The sequence below is a fragment of the Tenrec ecaudatus genome, chromosome 3 (genome assembly GCF_050624435.1).
Source record: "Tenrec ecaudatus isolate mTenEca1 chromosome 3, mTenEca1.hap1, whole genome shotgun sequence".
Classification (NCBI taxonomy): domain Eukaryota; kingdom Metazoa; phylum Chordata; class Mammalia; order Afrosoricida; family Tenrecidae; genus Tenrec; species Tenrec ecaudatus.
In genome coordinates, this window is record NC_134532.1 from 61,944,004 (window position 1) to 61,968,841 (window position 24,838).

A 24,838-nucleotide genomic window follows, 5' to 3' on the forward strand; every position below is an offset into this window, starting at 1 on the left:
GATCAATGACAGTAAAGATATTTTTACTCTTGAAAGGAAGCTTCCTCTTCTTTTTTCTTTTTTAAACATTTTATTAGGTGCTCATACAACTCTTATCACAATCCATACATATACATACATCAATTGTGTAAAGCACATCTATACATTCTTTGCCCTAATCACTCTCAAAGCATTTGCTCTCCACTTAAGCCCTTTGCATCAGGTCCTCTTTTTTCCCCCTCGCTCCCCGCTCCCCCCTCCCTCTCTGCTCCCCCCTCCCTCATACTTGTTTATAAGCTGTTTTTCAGCACCTTTTTTTTTTTTTTAGTTTCAGAAAAGGTTTATTAGAAAAACTTCATCTGAACAAATGTTGCACAAGCTGCAGTGCCACCATTCATTGAAACCGACAGGAGAAAAGGGGCTGGTTTCCAAGGTGACCCCCAGATAAAATGTACAAAATCCATTTCTGGTGTGACTTGTGCTCTGATCTCTGCCCTTGACGTTCCAAAGCGTTGCACCAGTGGTCACAGATGCCTGCTTTACAGATGGAGAAATAGGCTCCAAGGTAGCTGCCATCCCAGCAACTGCATGGTGCAGTGGCTACGAGGTGCCCTCTCTGCTGGCAGGTGGAAGGTGGTGGGAATGGACCGAGGGGCCTCTGGTGGGGCTCAGCACATTTTAAAATGCTGTTTTTGTAGTAAAATTAGGTGCTTTGGCTGATATTTGGGTTTCCTTATGCTCGAGTATATACACGGGGACTCTGCAAATGGATTTTGGGCTGTCCCTATCACCCATAACTTTCTGCAAACCGGGTGTTGATAATTTAAGCTCTAACATAACACCTAAATCTTTAACAGTGACTGCACAGATTTCAAGAAGTAGGATCGCTGGATCATACACTGTGAATTTACTAGGCTCCTGCTAACTGTTGCTAAATTGTTGTTCAGAACGATTGTTCCAGTTTAAAAAAACAGGATTCCTACTCATGTAATAGAAAACCAACTCATATTCTCTTAGCAGATTTATTCCTGCATGGCTACGTTTTGTAGATCACACTTAATATCAGTGAACTTATTTTTCTAGGTTGTCTATTGGAGAAATCTTCAGAAAAATAATAACATGTTTATACCTAGGGCTTCATGAAGAATATATGTGATTGAGTAGAGATTATTTGTTACTCAGAGTTTTAAAAATTTTCTAGAAAATATGTACATATATTGGTTTTATAATTTATCATTGATTTAACCATTGTATTGCTACCTTTCTTTTAGTTATCTTGGTTTTTATTTGTCACTTTAGATTATACTCTAACATGTTTGTACAGTATAAATGACAGCCTCTCCCAAAGTATATTACTATTAATAATCTCTACTCTAAGAGTACTTCTCAGGCTAGTAGTAGCAGCTGCCAGAAATACTTGTGTGTTTTCTCTAGCACCACTACTTAGTCTTACATTTCTGTCAGAGCTTTGTCATTTAGTCCTAACCCAGGTTAATGTATTTTTAAAAGATTAAATGATTTAATTCTCATTTTAAATAGTTATTGCATGTTTGCTCCTCTAAAACATCTTGATATTTAAAAGGCGTTTCTTGAACCTCTGCATCCTTTTCATGAAATTCACAGCTATATATAACTAGATGGATCTTACCTTGACACACAGAAATACAAAACCTTTTAAAAGCCAGCACCGTGCTTCCTCTGCCATATTCTAGTGTATCCAGCATCCATGTTTGGTTTGTGCTTCAGCTATCCAACTCTTTCCATGCCCTCACACTCCCGGCTCCCTCTCCGATGAAACTTTTCTCCTAGCCCCTCTGCCCTCATGTGCTAGGGAAACAGGCATTTACTGCTTTTACCTTTTACTTAGCCATGCATGTCTGCACTAAGATGTTGTGTTTTGTTTTTTTTAAGAACTTTCTCTCAAGGTTATAAACTCTTGGCGGGGGGGGGGGGGGAAGCAAATTGAAAAAAAAAAAAAAAGCTGTTGTCACTTGTAAAATGGGACAAGTAGTCGTAGAGGTCTCCGTTCTCCAGTAGCTTATCAGTTCTGATACTAGCCATCCCTCCTACACTATACCTCTTCTGTGTTTGGCAATCGCTTTCGATGGGCACACGGAGCTCACAGACCATGCTTAGTCAAGCAGTTTGTTAAGGAAGTAATAGGCGACAGCTTGGGATCAGAAAATACAGAGGCAAAATCTCCATCAGTGCAGGCAAGTCTCTCAGCTCCTCTCTGACCTTCAGTCCTTCTCTGTGTCCCCTCAGGACAGCCTCTGCTTGTCCTTGACATCTGTCACCACCAACTCTGCCACAGCTTTCATGCTAGGCCTGTGACTGCTGACTCTAAGTCCTTGGCCAGTGTTATTACTTCTACTTTTGTAGGAGGGTCTTTGTGCACATCCCTCACCTTCTTCTTTATAGTGTCTCTTCATTTTTTTCTGCATCTCCTCATCTGAAAAATCTCTGGAATTGCCTGCATATACAAAGTCAAAAATTATTCTACACTAGGCTTTCAGTTCATACATGTACTAGTTTATTCTAAACAAAACTTGTGGAAACATGCCTTTTCAGTGGAAAGGAGCCCTGATGGCATAGTAGTTATGATTTTGGCCGCTAACCACAAGGTCAGCAGTTCAGTATCACTAGCTGATCCAAGGCAGAAAGATGAGGCTTTCTGCTCCCATAAATAAAAGAGTTACAGTGTTGGACATGCCCTCCCCGGGGGGGGGGGAGTTATAACTTATCATATAGGATCACGATGAATAAGAATCAACTTGATGGCAATGAGTTTGGTTTTTGCCATTAAAACCTTTTTTTTTTTTTTTTTTTGAGGTCAGGATATGTGTTACCAATTTTTAACAAAAATTCAAGTGGAAATCTTCCCAGATGAATAAAGTTTTGCAGCAAGTTTATGGAAATGTTGGCCTATTTAGTTTGGGGATATCAAGATCAGGAAGACTTCGAAGATGAGCCGAGAGAGAGAAGACTTGATGATTGAGGAAACTGGCTGAAGTCCAGAAACTGGTGGAAAAGGGCCGGAGAATTACCATTGGTGCAATCACTAGTCACTGGAGTTGTGCTCCTACATGATTTAGCATTTTTAACTTTAAGCAAACATCTTGGCCTCAGCAATTCTTTGGCTTCATAGGTGCCAAAAGCATGGCACGAAGATAGGTATTTTGCTGATCCTTTGTGTAAGTTTTTAACCGTGACCGAAGCTAATGATAGTTTTGCATAATTAGTCATAACTAGAGAGGAGTCTTAGTTTACCTGTGTGATACATTGAACAGGGTCTAAGCATGACACTGGCCTCAAAGAGGTTGTGTTTGGCCAGTTAAATTCAAGGCAGATAGGTCACCTTAGAAACTTGTGGCAACTGTTTTTTGCTTCTCCAGACGGATAACCATGAGAGATTTTATCAAAGGACAATCAAGGGGCTGAATTATGAAGAAATTCCAAGTAACTTGAAAATGCTTTGGTGCAGTTTTCAATTTGCTTTGGGGTTCAAACTGCTTTTGGTTGTCCTATGAGAATTTCATTGAGAAACCTTACCCCATGCACCCTACAGCCCCAATGTTGCCCCTTTGGACTTCTTTTTGTTCTTAAACTCAAGAATATTTAAAGGACTAACAATTTGAATCCCTCAAGGATCCCCAAACTGCCTTTTTACATTGTGTAAATTGAAAACCACAGACTTCTCCAGGACCATGTTAGAAGAGAATACTTACTGCCTTTAGAAATATGCAGACCCAAATGGAGGATATGCATGCTGGGAAGCAGTTGCTTCCAATTTTGATATTTTTGTTTAATAAAGGTTTCTGTGATTTTGTAGCAATACTTACTGACTTATCCTCGTAGCCAGTTCCTCGTAACTTTCGATGTCATGTCAGTTAATGACCGTTTTACCAGTTAGTGGCCCGGTTATTGTCAGGTGCCATGAAGTCCATTCTGACCCATCGCCACCCTGTGGACAACGGAACAAAACACTGCATGGTCGTGCACCATCCTCCATTTGTTCCTGTGCCTGAGCGCATTGTTGCAGCCACTGTGTCACCCGGTCTCGCTGAGGGCCTTCTTTGTCGATGCTCCTAATGCCTTATGCATACTGGTCCTGGTAGGCTACAAACACTTCATTTGCACAGTAGACTTATAGACACCTCACTGGACTGGGAAGTCCAAAACAAACTCACTACCCAGCTAGTTGATGATGACTCATAGCAACCCTATAATACAGAGTGGAAGGCCCCCGTGAGTTTCTAAGAGTAACTCTTTACAGTAGGAACTACCAGTGGTTTGAACTGCTGACCTCGTGGTTAATACCCTAACGTGTAACCACTCAAACCTCAATTTTGTTACAGTTTAGCTAGGAGATGTCAATCAACCTGGACTTCTTCTCTCCCCCCCCCCCCAAAAAAAAAAGCAACAGCAAAACCTCTGTAGTAGAAAACTAGGACAAAGTGCTTAGGTGAGAAGTCTGTCTAGCTGTTCTTTTTAATATACTCGTGTATAAGCCGAGTTTTTCAACACACTTTTAGTGCAGTTTTTTTGGTAGAATTAGGTGTCTCGGCTGATATTTGGGCTGGCTTATACTCAAGTGTATACTTGTAATCTCACCAGTCCATTGAGTGCATTCTTACTCACCACGACCTCTGGGTGTCAGTGTAGAACTCCACTCCAGGGTTTTCAGTGTCTGATTTTTAAGAAGTATGCCACCAGGCTTGTTTTCTAAGGTACTTCTGAGTGAACTTGAACTCCAACCTTTCATTAGCAGCAGCTCAAGGATGCCTGTACACTCTTCAAGTTAAAAAATTACCTGTGGTATGTTTTTGTTTCCATTGATGTACACAAGTTATTTGTTGGACTGATTTCATTGAAATATGTTAAACTTCTTTTGTTTTTTTAGAGTTGGTAGTGATTTGGTTCTTAGAACAGATGAGATAAAAATATAAAAGTGCAAAACGTTGTCAAATGCTTTATCATAAAAACTGCCAGGAGAGGTATTTTGTTGATCCATCAGACCAGAATTGAGCATAAAGGAAATGGCTCTGCCCTATTTGCATATCTAGTTCCTCTATCCTTGTCCTTTGTGTATGTTCTTCCTTCATCTGTCTTTCCACTAGTAGCCTTCTCCCTGCCCTCCCAGGTCACCAGAGATTAATTACTGCAGGCTACCGTGCTTTCTTGGCTTCTTGGACTGCACTTTGCCAGCTTGATGTTCACAAAGTGAATGTGGGGGACTCAAGATGCCAGTTTTACGAATTGTATGGCTTAGGGCGAAAACAGGGCTCTGTCAGGGGTGCCTTTGCTTTTTTGGTCCTAAATATCTCTATCTATCTCTCTATCTATCTATCTATCTATCTATCTATCTATCTATCTATCTATCTATCTAATAAAAGAATTATCTTGATCCCTGTGTAGCACAAAGAGTTAATTTCCCAACTTTTAGCCCAAAGCTTGACAATTTAAAATCAACCAAAGGCACCTGAGAAGCCAGACTGGCATTCTGCTTCAGAACGATCCCAGCCACCGAAAGCCTTATGGAGCAGTTTTACTCTGCACGCATTGGATCACTGTGGAATGGATTTGATGGCAACTCATATCCATTACCAGACCCGTCTATTATAAGCGCCAACTCATTTTACTACTTCAAATGAGAATGATTTAGTTGGGGTGGGGTGGTGGTGGTGGGTTTTTTTTTTTTTTCACTTTAGTGAATTGAGTGAGTTTGCAGAGCAAATTGGTTTTCCATTTCACTCACATATATCATTTTGGTGTTTTGGACCTTGATTACAGCACCCCCAAGGTAGCACCATCTTCCCCCTTTTTCCATGTCTTTCCTGCTTCCTTCTGTCCATCTTTCCTATGCCTTCCTGCTTTCTGAGCTTCATCCCTGGGCAAAGGCTGTCCTTTTCATCCTGTGTGCTTGAGTGTTCTAAAGAATGTGTACCTCCCTGGTGCCAGTAGTCAGGAAAAAAATCACAGTAGCTGAGTTAAAACCTGGATTGACTGCTCAAGTTTACCTATTTTTGTTTTTCCTCCATATTCATTAGTATTGCTGTAAATAATTCACTTGTATCATGCCATCAAAAATTGCTAATATTAAGCTATCTATTGGGCTCTTAGAAGAGAATTGGGAACTTTTAAAGTTGGCAGTTCCTTCCCACCAGCTGCTCCAGTTAAGATTTACAGCCTCAAAATTAACTCCGTAGCAGAGGTTTGATTTGCGTTTGATAGATTTGGCAGTGACCTAAATAAACAAAGGCAGCTTTCATGTCTTTATGAAGCGTACTTCCAGTTTGAGCGGACAAAAGTAAACTTTGTGATAACTCTTTTTTTTAAGACATTAAAATAGGGTAGTATAGTGGGATGAAGGGGAGCATGATTTTAAATATATTTGATATATGAACTCATTAAATCTTTGAAACAACTTTGTGAAATAGATACTTGGTATTATATCACCCTCTTTTACTAGAGTTTCTCTGACTCTGAATAAAAATTAGGGGATTTCTACTCTGTCCTCTACTTGCTGATTTATAGCAACCCTATAGGACAGAGTATAACTCCTTTGAGTATCAGACATTTTAAAGCCTCATCTGTCTCCTATGGAGCAACTGGTGGTTCTGAACTGCTGAATTTGCAGTAAGTAGGTGTACTTGTTAAGTAAATGGACCCTCGGTTTCCCAATTTCTAAGAGTTGGCTTTAGCTATGTGACCCTGGGGTTGTAAGTATGTGGTTCCTAAGTCTTTCTCACACTGTATGATGACCTCAATATTCCTGTACCGATAACATTGCTTTCTAGAATTGGTATGTCTTGGCTGCTGGATATGGATGGAAATCAGATGTTATGATTTATAAATCTACAAGGACATCATAGAAATAACTGCTGTGAATTTTTACCCATTCAATGGTAGATAACAATCTGTAGACATCACAGCGCAAAGCCCTCTAAATTTTTAGGTTTATGCTTCACAGAAACTAAGTTAACTAACTTTCCTAAGCTTCATACTTTTAGTGTAGCAGAAAGATGAGGGAAAGGCTAAGAATAGACTTGGAACTTAGCTCTTGGCAAGGTAAATAAGTAAGAAACGAATCAATAGACCCATAGCCTTTCCCAAATAGCTGAAGACAATTACTTTTATTTAATGTAAATATTCATGTATTTCGTTACAGAAATATGTGTATAATGCATAATGTGCTAGAATTATTGTGTAATATACATTGTAGATACTATATTACTATCCTAAAATACAAAAAAAATTGATTTGGATACATAATTTATCTCTAAATTTGTAGACCTAATGTTACAGACCTTTGAATTCCCTATGTTTGCTTAAATAAGGCTAGATAAATAAGGGAGATCTCCTTCCCTTGTAGAAGCAATGGATACCCCGTGGTAGCTGAGTTGTCTGGTTGTCCTATGTAAAAAACGTGGATTACTTACACGATCAAATAAATAAACCTCTTGGAGCTCTGGTGGTGTAGTGTGTTACACATCGGACTGACCACCAACTACCTGCTCCTTAGGAGAAAGTCTAGACTTTCTACTCCCGTGAAAACTCAAGTCTTGGAAATCCAGGGGAGCAGCTCTATTCTGATCTATAGGGTCCCTGTAGATCGGAATTGACTTGATGACAGTGAGTTTGAATCGAATTGCCAGGCACAATTCTAGGCAGGCAGGCAATAACCGTGTATAAAGCTGCTTACCCTTCAGGCAGGACTTCAGGCTGCTCCAGTGTAGACTGTCACCAGGTACCTTTATTAGATATGCAATTTTCATTGCTAAATCAGTAGTAGTATGTTGACTGTGTCAACTGCATATATGAGATTTTCATGTAGTCAACTTGGAGTTTAATTTAATGGGAGAATTTCATTTGTAGATTCTTTAGAAATTTGCTCACAACTAAGTTAAGACTGAGTTGGAGTTCTTACCTTAAATAAATATAACCAAAGCAGAAAAATAGTAAATAATTTACTCCAAAGCACATGGCAACTTAGCTATTAGTTTGTGGTTACTTCCTGATGTCACATGGAATGATAGAGAAATCTATGTTTTGCAGCAAAAAGCAGGTAGGATAAGTTGGATGAAATTGTTAACCTTAAAAATTATTTTTCTTTGCTATTCTGGAACTTGAAAATTGAAGGATATTCCTATATTTGATAATATTTTAATGTGTGGATTGTTTCATATGGCTCATTTGGGAATCATTTCAGTTGAAATAGCTTTTCAATAATCCACAGAAATCGCTTCATTATCCGTTTAGATTTTAAAATGTCCTTGTTTCTACCAGTTTGAACATGTAGGGGCAGTATAGTACTGTTTTTGTAAATCTTGTCTGATTTGTTTTTTTCTTAGTATATGTTATTGCCAAAACATTAGAAGTTCTCCCTTTTCTCAGTAAATGCACTTATCATTTTAAAGGATATTTGGTAGCTGTTAAATTAAATTGAAACTATTATTTCATTTTTTAATATAGAAAGTCTATCCTGGAGTTGTTTTTGTGTTATACAAAAGGTTTTATAGTAGAAAGCTCATGGCCTTGAATTATTTTTGAAATCAATGAGCATATTGTTAGTTATAATACATTTTAATAGTTGGACAGTAAGAATGAGGGGAAAAATGCACTGATGAAAATATAGTGGACAATTTGACTCTTATTAACTCTAGGCCAAGCATTCAAAATCGTGTTTAATTGTGTAATTTTTTTTAGTCTTAATTTTTTAACATGACAAGTGAACAAAACTTAGATTACTAAGTGATCTTATTTTAAGATTAAGTAGTAAATCATTTTAGAATAAAAATTATAAGAGGGTATATAAACTCAATTTAAATGTTTACAAGAGCTTTTCCCTCCTGATTTCCTTTTAAAAGAAAATAACTTCCATTCATCAATCCTATCTATATCTTCCATCAATTCTTCATTCTATTAAATTCCTCCCATGAGCCTAGAACTATTGGAGGCCTTTGGACTAAAACAGTGAGCAAAAAGACCCAAATCTGCATCTGTGTAGAGTTTACTTTTGAATCAGTTATGAATTCTAGTCCCTTCTTCGCAGGGTTGTGGTAAGTGTAAACTAAAATAAATTAGAGTAGGTATGATACTAAGATAGATCAATGACTTAGGAAACTTACACAAGTCTGTTGCAGATGTGTTTATACCATTTTTAATTCTGCTGAAATGAGTGGCAGTTCTAAGTGTTGTTTCCCCTTCCCATTTTTTAGTTTCTTCCAATTGTGAAAGAAAATGCACAGCAGTCTTGAATAGTCAGTTTTCGTAAACAGTTTCCTGAGTGACTGTTAATCATTTCTAAATGGAAAGATACTGCACATAAAAAATTAACGTGATCTGGCTCTACTTACATTATGTAGATTCATTCGGTGTGAGTATCATATATGTAAGAATTAACCCCATTATGTCTTCCTAAGTGAAGCAAGTGACATGTGCCGTCTTGGTGGTTTGTTTGGAGATTCTCAAATGTTCAGGATAAGTGTGTTGGCTTCAGTGCCATTAGACTAGAATTTCAAAACTTGCTGTACATAATTAAAAATGTGTTGATTCACGTATTATGTTAACTGCTAAACTGTCTTATAAGTAGTTTTCATTATGATTTTGTTCTGATAGTATTTCTCTCTCTCAGCCTCCCGTTATTTGGCAATTAAGAAATAGTGCATGCCTTGAAAACTAGCCTATCCAAATGGCACCTGGCATATCATTACTATCCAAGAATTGTGGTAATTTAACAAGAATATTTCGAAATGCAGTTCTTTCTGGGGTACTCTGTGCTGCTCTCATGGTTTATATGGAGACTCTGTATCTTAAACACACATGCACACACACATACTCTCTCTCTCTCTCATGCGTACACAAGTGCCCCCCCCATTTCACAAAATAAAATTCTCACTCCCCCTTTCTGTCTAATAGCTTATCTGCTATGTTCATGCTGCAGTTCCTTCATTGAAGGGAAGTGTTGTTTGCCGTTTTCATATTAGCTTTGTTATCGTGCAGTATTTTTCAGCTGCTCGTACTCATTACCATACAGCTGGTCTGTAGAGAAGAGAAGGAGGCAGGCAGAAGTTGTACTGTCTACAAGAATAAGAAGCTCTCTTGCAGATGGGGTGCTGGCAGATGGGGCATGTGTTTGAACAGGTTTTACTAATAACAGCGTACATTAAAAATCATTCTGAGAAAGTCTAAGGTCATTGCCATGAATTCAAAGCTTGAGAGCTTGTTCAAGTTTTTTTGAAACCCTTTTGATAATATTAACACTAATTTAAACATTTTTTAAACCTAATGCCCAACCAGAACCTCTTCCAAAAATATTATTTTTCTTCTTTATTTCAGTGTATTTTAATTCTCATCAATACGATTTGAAAGGTCTTAATACTGATAGCTAATATCTCATTGTCTTGCTGTTTCGCAGTCTTAGTATGTTTAAGATGGCCAGGCTGTTTCTATGTACAAAGTCCATATGCTTTGAGAAAATACGGCATTCTTCTGCTTTGATAATATAATGTTAGAATATTTATTAGAAGATGAAAGCTAAAAATTTAGGAATCCATATTAAGTATTGACTAATTGAAGAATCGTAAAACAAACAAATGCCAGACTCATTGCCAATTATGGCATAAGACAGGCTATATTCTGGATGGAATTAAAGCTGCATTAAAAATTAGAAGTGAACAATATGCCCAGGAATGCATCTGGTGTTAAAATTACTCCTTGTTTATTTTTTATATTCATGAAAGTCAAGGTCAATGAAGTAGTAATTGAAATAGCCATTAGTAGTCATACCTAAATTTCAACGGAATCTTAGGTCTCGTGACCCTTTACATTAAGTATTAGACGTCCCTTCTTCATGGAAAGTGGTAACAAAAATAGCTAAAGCAAAATAAGACTAATGTAAATGAAACAACCTGTTTTTGTTTTACTGTGTTTGTTGCTGCCGGGTTGTAGTTAATAGTAGTTATAATAATTTGGGTAACTTTTTGGTTTTGCCAGTTAAATGGAATTGCTAAAAACTTTATCTTAGGTTAGTATCTATGAATAAGCAATGACCTGGGGGAAATGGTGTACATAAACAAGTATTGACAAAACTATATATTCTTTGAATTTTAACAAAAAAGATTATTATATTTTCATTATAGACCTGTTTGTGATTTATGTAATTGACAAATATTTAGGTATATTTAACTGCTTTTTTTGCTAACTAGGCTAAAAATATTTCTACAATGTATTTTTGTTGTTAGGTGCCATTCAGTCAGTTCTGACTCATAGTAGTCCTATGGAAAACATAACTGAACACTGTTTGGTCCTGGCCATCCCGATAACTATTGTCATGTGTAGTCCATTGTTGTAGCCACTCTGTGCATCTCGTGAAAGTCTTCTTACCTTTCATTGCCCTTCTCATTTATCAAGTATGATGCCCTTCTCCAGGGACTGTTCTTTCCTGATAACATGTCTAAAATGAGGCAGATGAAATCTTGCTGCTTCCCTTCTGTAGATAATTCTGTCTACTTTCTTCCAAGGCATAGCTTCATCTTGTGGCACTCCACAGTACATTTAATATTTTTCACCAATACCCATAATTCAAATGCATCAGTTCTTCTTTGGTCTCTCTTATTGTCTAGCCCTCAAAGAAGTATGAAGCAGTTAAAAATGCCGTGGCTTGGATCCTCAGAGTGATATCTTTGCTTTTAGCACTTTAACGGGATGTTTTGCCGTAGGTTTGCCTGTTGCAATGTATAGTTGGATTTCCGACGGCTGCTTCCGTGGACATTGCTTGTGGATCCAAGTAAAACTAAATCCCTGGCAACTTCAGTCTCTTCTCCATTTTTCATGGCAACTTCAGTCTCTTCTCCATTTTTTATGATCTGTATTGAAGACCTCCTCTGGCTCCCGAGGCTGATTGTCACAGGCAAAGGTCCAACATGCCTCCACCCTCCATCCCTCTCTACCCTGTTCGGACACCAACCATCTCTCCCACAGTGCACTCTACTTTTCAGTGAGGTATGATAATTCATTGCAGAGGCTGCACAGAGGAGCTAATGGCTAACAATTCAGATGAGAAATTACCAGAATGCAGTTGTTCAGTCTGGGCAATTTCTTCTCTACTGTGTTTGCAGGCAGGCATCTCTGTGGCCTCTTGTCCTGGCCTTTGCTCTGTTGGCATAATGGATTATGCACTGAGCTGTTAACCACAGAGTTAGTGGATTGAACCCACTTAACTGCTCTGCAGGAGATGAAGCTGTCTACTCCTGTAAAGATATAAAATCTCTGAAACCCAAAGGGGGCAGTTCAGTTCTGTTTAGATTTGCTGTGAATTTTAATTAAATTGATGGCAGTAAGTTTAGTTGCTTTTTGTTGCTGTTGCTGCTGTTTGTTTTTGTTTCACAGCGGGGAGAGGTCATTGCATTCTTTTCTACAGCAAGGAGGCATCTTCATGGTTCTCTGCTTTCGTCTGACATCAGCAATGATCTTACCTTGTTCTGTCTTTTTCTTCTGATTCAAGTGGCATTTCTGACAGTTTCCTGTTGATGTTCTGCTGCGACTGCTTGTTAATTATCTTCAGCAGAGTTTTACTTGTGTGTGATATTATTTTTAAAATTCCACTTTCTTTTAAATCACTTTTCTTGGAAATACGTACAATTATGGGATCTTTTCCAGGCAATTGGCCATGTACCTGTCTTCCAAATTTCTTGGCATAAATGAAATACTCATATATATTAAAATAGCACCTTATATCTGTACTATATCTGTCTATAGAGAACTGTTGACTGTGTCACCTTGCCTTATTCTGAAATTAATCTGAAAATTATTGATGTTGAAAATTAATATATTTCTTTTTAAAATCATTTTATTGGGGGCTCTTGCAGCTCTTATTACAACCCATACACACATCCATTGTGCCAAGCACATTTGTACATTTGTTGCCATCACCATTCTCAAAAACATTTTCTTTCTACTTGAGCCCCTGGTATCAGCTTGAAAATTAATATATTTCAGTGATTATTTCACTGATATATTTAAGTATGTTGAAAATACTAATTATCTCAAATATAGTTTATTGATATTCCTACTGTGTACCTAGACTCTATGAGGTCTTCGAGAATCAAAATAAACTCTATGAGGTCTTCGAGAATTTAGAATGGCAAAGATAACCCATAGGAGTCAATATGGCTGCACGATGATAGGGTGTTGGGATCATCACACATGGGGTCCATTTCAGCTGAGGTGCTGTAATGAATAGTGTCAAATGAGAAGATGGTAGCTTGTGAAGGAAGTTGGAGATGCCCTGTACACAGACAATCCAGAGGCAGATGGATGGAGACATATTCCAAACAAAATAGAACGTGTAATCTTGATACCCTCACCATATCCTAACAAACCAAAATCAAAAGTTTCTTGTCCCGTGTTCTATCATCGTTCAGCTTGTTGCACAAGTGAGAGAGTCCGTGATACTTGCCAACCTTTTATTCCCCAGGGCCAGTCTGTCACCAAGTCTTATAAGACTTTCTTCTACTGTTGCCTACTCTGATGGTTGCTTATCCTTGATAGACTATCAAAGATAATGGGACCAATGTTTAACCAGAGAGGTTATTAGAAAGTAGTGTGGTTTTGTCAAGTCACTGTTTGTGAATTCCTAGTAGTAAAGTGTATGAGAATACACACGGAATTTCCTAGTTTGTCTCTTCTTCCTCTGTCTCCTGTGACTCTAACATAGATTTCATCTATATATGTGCATACAGAAATAGCTCAGAAAATGTCAGACTTCATAAGCGCTATCAATATTTCTTGCCTTATGGGGAATCTTATTTTCTGTAAACTGGAGACCAAGATCTGCCTGTCTGTTTGAATCTCACTCCCTTTCTTCAGATGTATGTAACCTTGGAGAAGTTCTACAAATTCTTCTGTAAAAATAGGATGGTAATAGTCCATGCCTAGTGTGGTTGTTTTGCAGTTCCAATGAGTAAAGTGCTTAGAAGAGTGCTTGGCACACATTATTTCTGTTTGGTGCCATCAAGTCAGTTCTGAATCATAGTGTGCCCCAGTCCCGGTGTACAGCATCACAAAACATTGCCTGGTCCTGCACCCTCCTCACAGTTGCTGCTGTCTATGAGTCCATTGCCCTTCTCCAGGAACCAGTTCCTTCTCATAACATAGTGAAAGTAGCTGAGACTAGTCTTTTTATCCTTCTGTCTAAAAAACATTTTCGTTTATCTGGTAGTCCATAGTATAGTCAGTATTATTTATTCGTCAATATCATAAATCAGTCACATCTCTTCTTCTTCCGTCTTCTTTATTCATTGTCTAGATTTAACATACATATGAGACAACTAAAAATACCATGGTGTCCTGGTGGGGTTGTCCAGTAAATGTTGGACTGCTAACCACAAGGTCAGCAAGTCAAACCCACCAGCTGCTCCATGACAGAGGGATGAAAGATTTATGGCCTTGGAAACCCTATATAGGGTCACTGTGAATTGGAATCAGTGTGATGGTAGTGGGCATACCTTGACCCTCAAAGTGACATCTTTGTTTTGTGATACTTTAAAAGAATTTTTTTTTGTAGTAGCAGCAAACTTGCCCAATGTTGAGTATGTTTTTCTCCTTTGCCTTTTTTAAAAAAATACTTTTACTGGGGGCTCTTCAATCTCTTATCATAATCCATACATTCATCCATTGTGTCAAGCACCTTTGTGTGTATGCTGCCATCATTTTTAAAGCATTTTCTTTTCATCTGTACATCTTAAGGAACCCGTGCTTAAAAAAAACCCACTGCGTATTTTTCATCTCATAGAAACCTTATATAGAGTTTTAAAGGCTGTAAATCTTAATAGGAGCAGCTAGCCTCGTCTTTCTCCCATGGCATACCTGTAAGATTTGAACTGCCAACCCCTGGTTAGCAGTTCAACACTTGCCTGACCTTCTGAGGATACCTTAATTATTTATGGGGGTTTTTGTTGTTTGTTTTGTTCCATTATTATTATTATTATTGTTTTTCTGTACTTTTTTTTCAAAATCATTTTATTGGGGCTCATAAGTTTCATTGAAATACTTTGTTTCCAGTCTCCCATTGAAATCTGTTCAACTTAAAAATATTTTTAATTTAATCATTTTATTGGGGGCACATACAACTCTTATCATAATCTATACATACATCCATTATGTCAAGCACATTTGTACATTTGTTATTTTAGTATTTCTTCCCTGTGTTTTAGAAACTCTACATTGAAGAGGAAGTTTCAGTCTCTTCTGAGGTCCATTTTGGGCTTTTCTTTATTGTCTTTATCGACCTTTTGCTTTCCTCATATGATGTCATCTCACAAGTCGTCTGGTCATTTGGTCATTAGTGTCCCATGTGTTCGATTTATTTTTGATAGGTCTGTACATTTATTTGAGATACATTCAAGGTTGTGCTTTGGATCTCGTGGATTTATCTTAATTCTTTACACCTTAAGCCTGAATTTACAGATGAGCAGTGGATAGTCTGGCCTTCTTCTGACTCATGATACTTACCTTCTCTACTGTCTCTTTCCACAGATGTGGAAATCCACCTTGAGTCCCAGATTTTCTATTTAGAGAAGTCCACCTGTATAGTTACCATTTATGTTGTTGGAAAGGGTATGTGCAATGAACAGATCAGTAATCTTGCCACAATGTGTTTTGTGATCTCCAGCATAGTTTCTATCCCCAAGGCCTTATTTTCCAACTGCAGGTTCTTGGTTTGCATCATGACTGCATGTTTGATGAATTTCACTTTGCATAAGTTGGACAAAATCAATTTCTTCATGTTTGACATTAATGGTTGATAAATAAATTTGAATCATAGTTGTATTGACTGGTCTTCCTTGTTGACAAACAGATATTATCCCAACACTGACAGCATTGTACTATAGGATTGATCCTGAATTGTAATTTTTACCCCCCAGTTGTCAGAACTTTAATTTCAGGGCAGTAGTCACACAAAGCAGGTTTCCTCGGGCTGTGGCTGTCTGTTTGGCCACCTTCTGTTTGGCCAGCATCCTCTGCTCCTGCTTGAGGCACTTCTGGGCTGAGTAGTGAGCTCCCAGGTCTTGATAGCAGCCATGGTATGCCTTGAACAAGTGTGCGAACCGTGCCAGCTCCCGGGCACAGTTCTGCTTATAGCTGTCACTCTTTCTCTGCTGACAGGCCTTCATCCTCTCTTGCTTGACATTGACGATACTTTGTAGTCTCTCCGCCACTATGTCTCGGCCTCAAACATGCACAGAGCATCCTTGTGATGGCACTTGATGATGTCGAGTACATTGCAGAACTGCTGGTGGTAGCAGTAGGTCTTGTGCTTGGTGTACTGCCACTCACTGATGTCTCTCAGGAGGGTCATGGGCTGGTCGGTGAGGAAGTCGAAGGCCTTTCACACGTAGCCTGAGAGGTCTGCGGAGAGGGCACCGATGTGCATTATAGGAGTTCCAAGGACTTGTCCTTGTCCCAGCTGTGGCTGCAGTGGGCCACAGTGTCAGCTCCCTGGCCACAGCCTTGCTCCGGTCAGAAAATGTAATTTTTGAGAATGAAGGTAACACTGTTCAGCTTCAGTTTATTATTACTGGCCATATGATTGTCCCTTTCAAAATGGCTAATACCAGTCTACTTCAGATCATAGATGTCATGGCTACATATCTCTAAGCAATTCTTTTTTTTTTAACCACTTTTCATTTCCTGATATTCATACTTCATACATTATACATTCTAATTATTAATGGATCTTTGCAGCTGCTGCTTATTAGTATGGCATTAGTTTTGTCATATCAGTAAATGAAGCTTTACTCTATCCACTGCATTAAAGTTGACTACCTCAAGGGGGTAGTTAATTCTTCCTCCATCATACTATAAGTACTGTATAATGTCAGAAGCTCACTATATCAGACAGTGTTACACTGCTATTCTGAATTTTCCCTTGCCATTTTTTAGAATTAAAAGGATAATAAATATAGTAAATCATCAATAGCATTTAGTAAATATTATAATCAGCGTCATGTCACTCTCATGTAAAGAACTCTTTAGGAACTGAAATACACTTCTGTATAGTGATGGCTCTTCATTGATTTAGCACTAGCCCAGATAGCACTTAGTATTCGCAGAGGATGAACAGATGTGTGTACCTGAGGGTCATGTTTAGAATAATGACCTTCCCTGTATGCTTTGTTTGCAAAAGGAGAGCGTCTTTTAAAGATACATACTCAAATGAAGTCTATAGCATCATTGACAATGAGTGCTATCAATACAGTGTTTCCTTTATTCCATTGGTTTTAAATAGTCTCGTGGATTTCCTGAACACTTTGAACTCTTCCTCCTTTGTAATTCTGTATTGTCAAATGAAATGAGCAGCTTCATTTATCAGTCACATTGACGTCACTTTTACTGATCTTTCTGTCCTTCCCCAAATTGGCAGGCCCCTATGATAGAGACTGACTATAGCACTCAGTTTGCGTCCTTTTCCTTTTGTCTAGTGTCTCCACTTCAGTAACCCTGACTCTGTATTCCTGAAGGATGGCATAGCTAGGTCCAGTAAGAGTAAAATGCTTCCATCACTGCTTAATCAGTTCTGTTTTCCCCTTTCTTGTGTGTGTAGAAATGAACGACCCCATTACATGACTCAGAGGGTTCATTCGGATGAGACTGATAGGATAATGAAGTAATAGGGTTAGGGGCTCACCATAAATTACTCTTACAGTAATTACCCCCCTATACAACCTGTATATAAATAACTGAACTTTGCAAAATCAAAATCTTGAAAATGTACTTTTAAAAAATATAAATTGAATCTTAATCTAACAAAATCTGTTCATTGTAATTGTTTTTTAAAAGTCAGTTGTGTAGAGATCTCAGACTATTAACATTTATTTTAATCTTTGCTGTTTATGTTGTGATCATGATATTTAATAACCTATGGTTTAATATTTCTTAAAAGAATATAAGTTCTCTCATCGTGGCAAGAATGCCTCTTTTGTTTCTTGATAAAATTGCTTAAAGGCAATTAAAATAGAGAGAAAATAAGTATGTCTCTCTTTATTCCAAGGACTAAGGAAATAAATCAGTGGGCTTAAACTGTAAGAGTAGTTGGCACAGGACCTGGGCAGGGTTTCGTGCTATTGTACATAGGGCCACTCTTCGTCAGAACCAACTCAATAGCACCGGACAACAAGGAATTGAAATGTAAGACTTTTTAAAAGGTGAACTTCTTTTTAAGATTTAACTGTATATTCTTTGGTGGATTCAAACCTTTTTCAGAGGAATTTTTTATCCTGTCGAATTGTGAACATGCATTCATTGAAAAGAAGAAGAAAAATTTAGTTCGGTGTTCCCAAACACCACGTAGCAGTCCTGGTTCTGGTTCTGTCGTGCATTTGTTTAGTAGTCGTCATTCCATACCAGGTCTCTTGTTAATGGTAGAAGCTTGTGATAATCTACATAAAGATTTTTAGAGTCATGTTAAAGTGCAACAAGTTTTTTAATATTTAAGACTTTTAGGACTTTGAGTATTTGTAGGCAAACATTTAAAACATGCTACTATATTATGACTTTTACATATTAATAAAATGATCTTGTAAGGAAAATGCTTCTACTGTAATAATTTTGCCAAATTATCAGAAAGCTTCTTATAGTTCTCAGCAAATGAAAAAGGGTACAATTAATCAGATGCCTTTTCACATTAATAGTTTTGTTTTACCATGATAAGTATCATTATGGCAAACCCTATTTCATGGCCTGCCCATTTCTAGCAGTATTTCTTTGTACTGAAATTTTATTTACTGAATGTTCAGTCTTTTGGGATCACTATCAAAGATAAGGGATCATGTAAGTATTATGCTAATCATATCATTCTTGATTCTTTCAAAGTAAAGAATGTAGTTTGTTAAATTATATATACAGTAATTACTTTAAAATGTAAATTGATGTTTCTAACATGAATATTTAGAATCCTCCTTTTTAAATGTAGTGGGGGCATGATTAGTAGGTGTTTCCTTCCTTAGTTGACAGCTTACCTACTTAAAAAGAAGGCAAGTTACACCAAAATAATTTAAGAAATGGTTATAGTTCATCATGATAATCTACACTCTGTAGAGCAAAAACTTAGTGTTTTGTTTTTTTCTTACTGTCCTAGCACCCACACAGAAAAGGTACTTAATAATTTTCATTGGATTGGTTAAATCCTAAATTTAAATCCTGTAATCTTGAATTAGAACTAGAGTTTCAAGAGATTGTCTAAATTTTTCCCTACTGAATTTGAACTATTCTGGAAGATTAATAAAAATATTTGAAGTGGGGGAAAAAGGTATGTTTTTTAAAAGTGTACTACATTTGAATATGAAATTTGGAGTTTGACATAGTTATAAAAATCATCCATAAGCTAATTATTAGAAGCTAACAGAAATGAGAATTACAGATATCATTAAATTAAGCAAGTCCTGGATGCTCTAATGGGTAGAACTAAACTCTGAATGAAAGCATTTTTTTGACTTTGAGATTCTATGATCACAAAGAAGTCACTTGTAAAGTATACCTTGGATGAAATCCTTTCACCTCCAATAACTAAGGGTTAGTAATGTCTTTCGTCATAGTTGATATTTGCTAAAATAGGCTAGCAGCTGCACTGAGCCTAGTCTAGTGTCTTGCTTTCTCAACAAGAACAACAAAAAAAAGAGATAGTCAATTTTCAAAATTTCAAAGTCAGAACATAAGCCCATAGAAAAGTGAGAGTAAAGAGATGGAGATAAAATATGGTAATTATTTACGCATTCTCAAAGAATCAAGTTGCTACCTATAGAGAGCTAAAAATAGTGATGATCACATGATATGGTATGGTATGGTATGGCAATTAGGTATTAAGTTGGAATTAAGTTGTTGATCAAAAGGTTACATGCAAGTGATACTTGCTTATTGATAGGTAAGAGAAGGAGAAATCATAGATTAAGCTACTAAAAAATTACTGTTCATCTAGACTTTTCCTTGTAACATAAACATACTTAAATGTTAAATAGCTATATTGTAGGAATGTTCTAAAGTTTAATCCCTTATATTTGGGAATTGGTTGTTAACAATTTAATGATAAACAATAGACCAATAGACACTATGGAGGACAGAGAGAAGGGGGAACTGATCACAATAATCAACATATGGCCCCTCTTCCAGGGGATTGGACAGTAGAAAAGTGGGTAAAGGGAGACAGTAGTTGGGGTAAGACATAAAAAAAAGAATTTATAAATTGTCAAGGGGACATGGGGGAGGGAAGGAAAAATGAGCTGATAACGGGCTCAAGTAGAAAGAAAATGTTTTGAAAAAGATGATGACAAGATATATACAGATGTGTTTGACACAGTGGATATATGTAAGGATTGTAATAAGAGCTGTAAGAGCCCCCAGTAAGAAAATAAAGAAAGAGACAAATGAATGAAGTTGTCACAGATTTCATTTTGCTTGGATCAAGAGTCAGTGCTCATGGGAGCAGCATTCAAGAAATCAAATGATATATTGCATTAGGCACATCTGCAGCACAAGACCTAAAATACTAAAATGCCAAAGCACCAAGATGTCACTCTGAGGACTAAGGTGAACCTGACCCAGGCCATGGTATTTTCAATCACGTAAGATATATGCAAAAGTTGGACAATGAATACAGAAAACCTAAGAATTCATGCCCTTGAATTACGGTGTTGGTAATGATTACAGAAAATACTGTTGTTGACCAGAAGAACAAACAAATCTCTCTTGCAAGAAGTACAGCCAGAATGCTCCTTAGAAGTGAGGTTTGTAAGGATTTATCTCATGTACTTTTGGGCAAGTCAGTCACTGGAAAAGGATGTCATGCTTGGCAAAATACAAGGTTGGCAAAAAAGGAGAAAGATCGCCAAAAAGTTGGTTGCCACAGTGGCTGCAATGATTTTGAAGATGGTGCGGAAATGGGCAATATTTCATTCTATGTATAGGATCGGAACCTACTCTAGCACCCAACAACAGCATTTAAGTATCTAAACAGCTCTATAGTAAGAGAAACTTCAGAAGAGCAAAAACCAACGAAGCCCCTGTGGTCATTGTATTCTGCTGTGGCTGTGATAAAGAGAGCTCTTCTTAACCTGAATTAGTGTAGAAACTGTATATTTATATGTTTGTAAGTATATACATGTATGTGCATGTTTATCAGATACCTAATACGACCCAATGTAAAGGTATGAAAAATCCTTTTACTGTTTGATAAGCATTGTAATTGACTTGTGTCAAATCCTCAGAGGCTGCTTTTTGTAAGGAGAATTGTAAATACCTTAAACTCCAAGAAAAAGAAATGTTAGACTGAGTTTCTATATTATGAGTTCTAGTTTTCCTTATTAGGAACAAAATTAAATTATTCGTGGCAATATTTAATATTTGACACCCCCCAAAAAAGTGCTATTGTAGTTTAATATTTGTTGACTTGGATAGTAATCTCAACCTGTTAGGGTCACCTTATTTCATTTTGTATTACTTGAAAATTTTTTTTTTAACTAATTTCAATTGAAGATCTAAGAATCATTTATGTATATAGTACCCAATTTCTGCTCATAATTGACTAAATTCAGTGGGAGAAAAAGTTTTTCTTAATTATACGCTATCTTGTGCCTAACTTGAGAAGTGCTAAATAAATGCCAATAAATGTGGGAAATAGCTTATTGAATATTAGTTCTACCTACGTACATTAGTGAAAATACAAATGCTGGGCATACATGCACACTATTTTAACTGATATTACCTCTAATTGAGTAGGTTTATTAATGTGCCAATTTCCGTTCTGGACCTTTTAATAAGAACATGCATCTCAGAAAGTTAATGACACTGGATTAGAGAGGTTTCAAAAAGTTTGTTTCAGCCTCAACATGCTTTGCATTCTTTCTTTGATGTTGAAGTTTTGAGCTATTCTGAATTCTCTGCTCATGGCAAGACAGCTAAATGTGGTAGGTGGCTTTAGGGTAAAGAATGTTTTTGTGATGGTAATAATAAAATCATTTACATAAGAGAATAAACACATTGCACAATCTCATAAATTGAATGCATCAGTATTTTTAAGTGTTCGCAGGGTAATAAAAATAACTAATAGTATTCATAAAGATCAAGTAATTATAATAAAATAGATAAGAGTTTTTACTAATCAGAATGCCATATTTATACTTCAGAGAAATGAAGCATTGTCACTATTTGCTGCTAAGGTCACTTATGTGAAAAATACTAATTATTTGTTAATAACTTTTTTACTAAGTTCTGGACATGAGTGCATTGAGTAAGATACAAACATTTATCAAGTAGATGGAGAAAAACATCAAAATAACGGCAATGAAGTATGATACAGTCATTGCAAAACTATGTGGAAGTCAGGAGCGGTGACTGCTGAACCTCAAGGAAGGAGAAAGTAGTATGTTAAATGCTTCTTTTTCCCTACAAACACCATCTAAAGATACATTCTTCTCTGAAGACAAATATTTGCTGAAGGCAGTCTCGTTATTAATATTTTCTGTCTACTTATATGTAGACTTTGGTTTGTTTATACTCATAACTATAACCTGCCTTTCTCACAAACTAACTTGTCCCAACTGTTAATGGCAGAAGTCTTCTATTCAGTCAGAGGTGAATCACTCTATCATTATTCCTGTTACTTGCACTCTAAGGCTATGTACCTTTGTGTCTTCAGACTGTTTTTCTTTCTTGAGTTGTTGTTGCCATGCATTCTTCTCATACTGTATCGGTCAGTGAAGTTGTGATGAAGGGGAAGCACCATGTCTTAGTTAGAGGTAGACTGTATTCCATGGCCTTACAGTGAGTTATTCCCTTTTACTGAATATCTTACTGAATATTCAATAAGACTCAGAATTGGTCAATCACCAGAAGTAGTATTTGGCGTTGAAAAAATATTACTGAGTTGAAATTACTTGGAAATTTAGCTTATCAAAATAAGAATATATTTAATATATTGATTTTTAACCTAAACATTTGGGTATAAACATAAATAATTTCTTTAAAGGTTGTTTTTTGGGGGGGTGTCTTTTTTATTAATCATTTTATCGGAGGGTTCTTAGAAATCTTATGACAATCCATCATTCAGTTGTATTGAGCACACTTGTACATATGTTGCCATCAACATTTCCGAAACATTTTCTTAAAAGGTGTATGTATGATCAGCTAATAACTTTCTTTTCCATGCATTTACCAGTTAATGATCTAGCATAGTGCAAAAAAAAAACCCAACTTATCCCTCTTTAGTAAATTTATTTAACATACATTATAGATTAATCCCAAATTTAAAATATTCTGACAGAGATAAGATAAACAAATACAGATAAAGTGAACATATGTAGATAAACTCACTGCCATCCAGTCAATTCAAACTCATAGTGACCCTCTGTAGGGGTTCTGAGACTGGATCTCCAACAGGAGCAGGCAGCCTCATCTTTCTCCCAAGGTGGGGCTGGTGGTTTTGAATTGCCATCTTTGCAGTTAGCAGCCTAGTGCTGAGTCCACGGCGCCACCAGAGGGCCTTATAAATAAAGGTACACACATACAAAACAGGGTTTCTCATATCTTATTGAAAAGCTTAAACCTCTTCTATGAAGTTCTAAACATCTATTTTATGATCAGGACTCCCAGAAATAAGAATGTGAGGATGATTTCGTTTGCTCTGTTCATATATTGAGGATGATTGCAGTAATATCGTAGATCAACATTTTCATTAGGAAAACTTAAGAGAATGTTGAAAATCTTTGTATTGTGTTAGCTTGAAATAATAGAGACTTGGTTGATTAGTGTGCTTGGTACATTCCTTTTTCACAGCTCAGCTGAACATTGTAAACAGGATTTCAAGAGAATGGTTTAAAGAGTTGGGGGAATAAGATCTTTGTTAGTTTTTATGAATGTACACATTTCTCACTTATAGGACTCATTACCAGGTGAGAGCCTGTAGATTGGAGATGTAGATGGGGAAGTACCTTCTCAATATATACATTTTCATATGTGTCATTTGGATTTTTAAACTCTGCTCCTGTTTTATCTATTCAGATACGTATACCTGCATAGACACATCAGTGGTGGAGATACAGGTTTTCGGAACTTCATGTGGCCGTGAGAATGTTTCTTCAAATACATAAAACTAATATTTTTTCCTCTAACCATCATGGTTTTGAGGCACTCTGGTTTATTAAAGTTGGTCTCTGTTCTCATTTGAGCATATTTAAATATGCAAAGATTAGTTCAACTATAGCTACTACATGATTTCAGTTGAAAGCAAAGTACATGCTGTTAGACCACTGCTATTCCTGTTGGCCTGTGAAAAGCGAGGCACCATTGATAAGTTCTAGAGGGAATTTCAGATGGCCATCTTAGCTGCTAGTTTTGAGCAGGGTAAGGGGCACGTGGTTTCCATTTTGAACTCAGATGTTTTGAAACCTCCAGAAAGGAGTTATAAATGTAGTCCAAACAGTGGAGTTTCTTGTCTTTGCAGAAACTAGATTTAATTTTAAAAGACATTTTTACATTGAAGTGAGCTAATAATTTTCTTTGAAAACCAGCACGAGCAAGTGTGTACACATATTGTTTTCAGGAGGGAGAGGGAGTTTAAGAATTAACTTAAAGGCTAGATAGAATTTGAAAGATAATAGGAAGTAGAGTATATAGTTTCCAGAAGAAGACTCAAGAGGTTCATCTTTATAAAATTTTAGATAGACTTATTTTGATTGATGCTGTATAGTAAAACATGACTTTGACACAGGATCTTAACTACAAAGGTAACTTTTTTTTTTTAATTTTAAAAAATCATTTTATTGGGGGCAAAGGTAACATTTTTATCTTTTCAATTGCAGTTCTG

The 24,838-nt window shown here is 36.8% G+C and overlaps 1 protein-coding gene across 6 annotated transcripts in view; it reads left to right on the top strand.

Annotated features, from left to right (window-relative positions):
- Positions 1 to 24,838, top strand: part of FBXW7 (F-box and WD repeat domain containing 7) — a 205,262-nt gene that overhangs the window by 143,265 nt on the left and 37,159 nt on the right. The gene's annotated exons all lie outside the window — the stretch shown is intronic.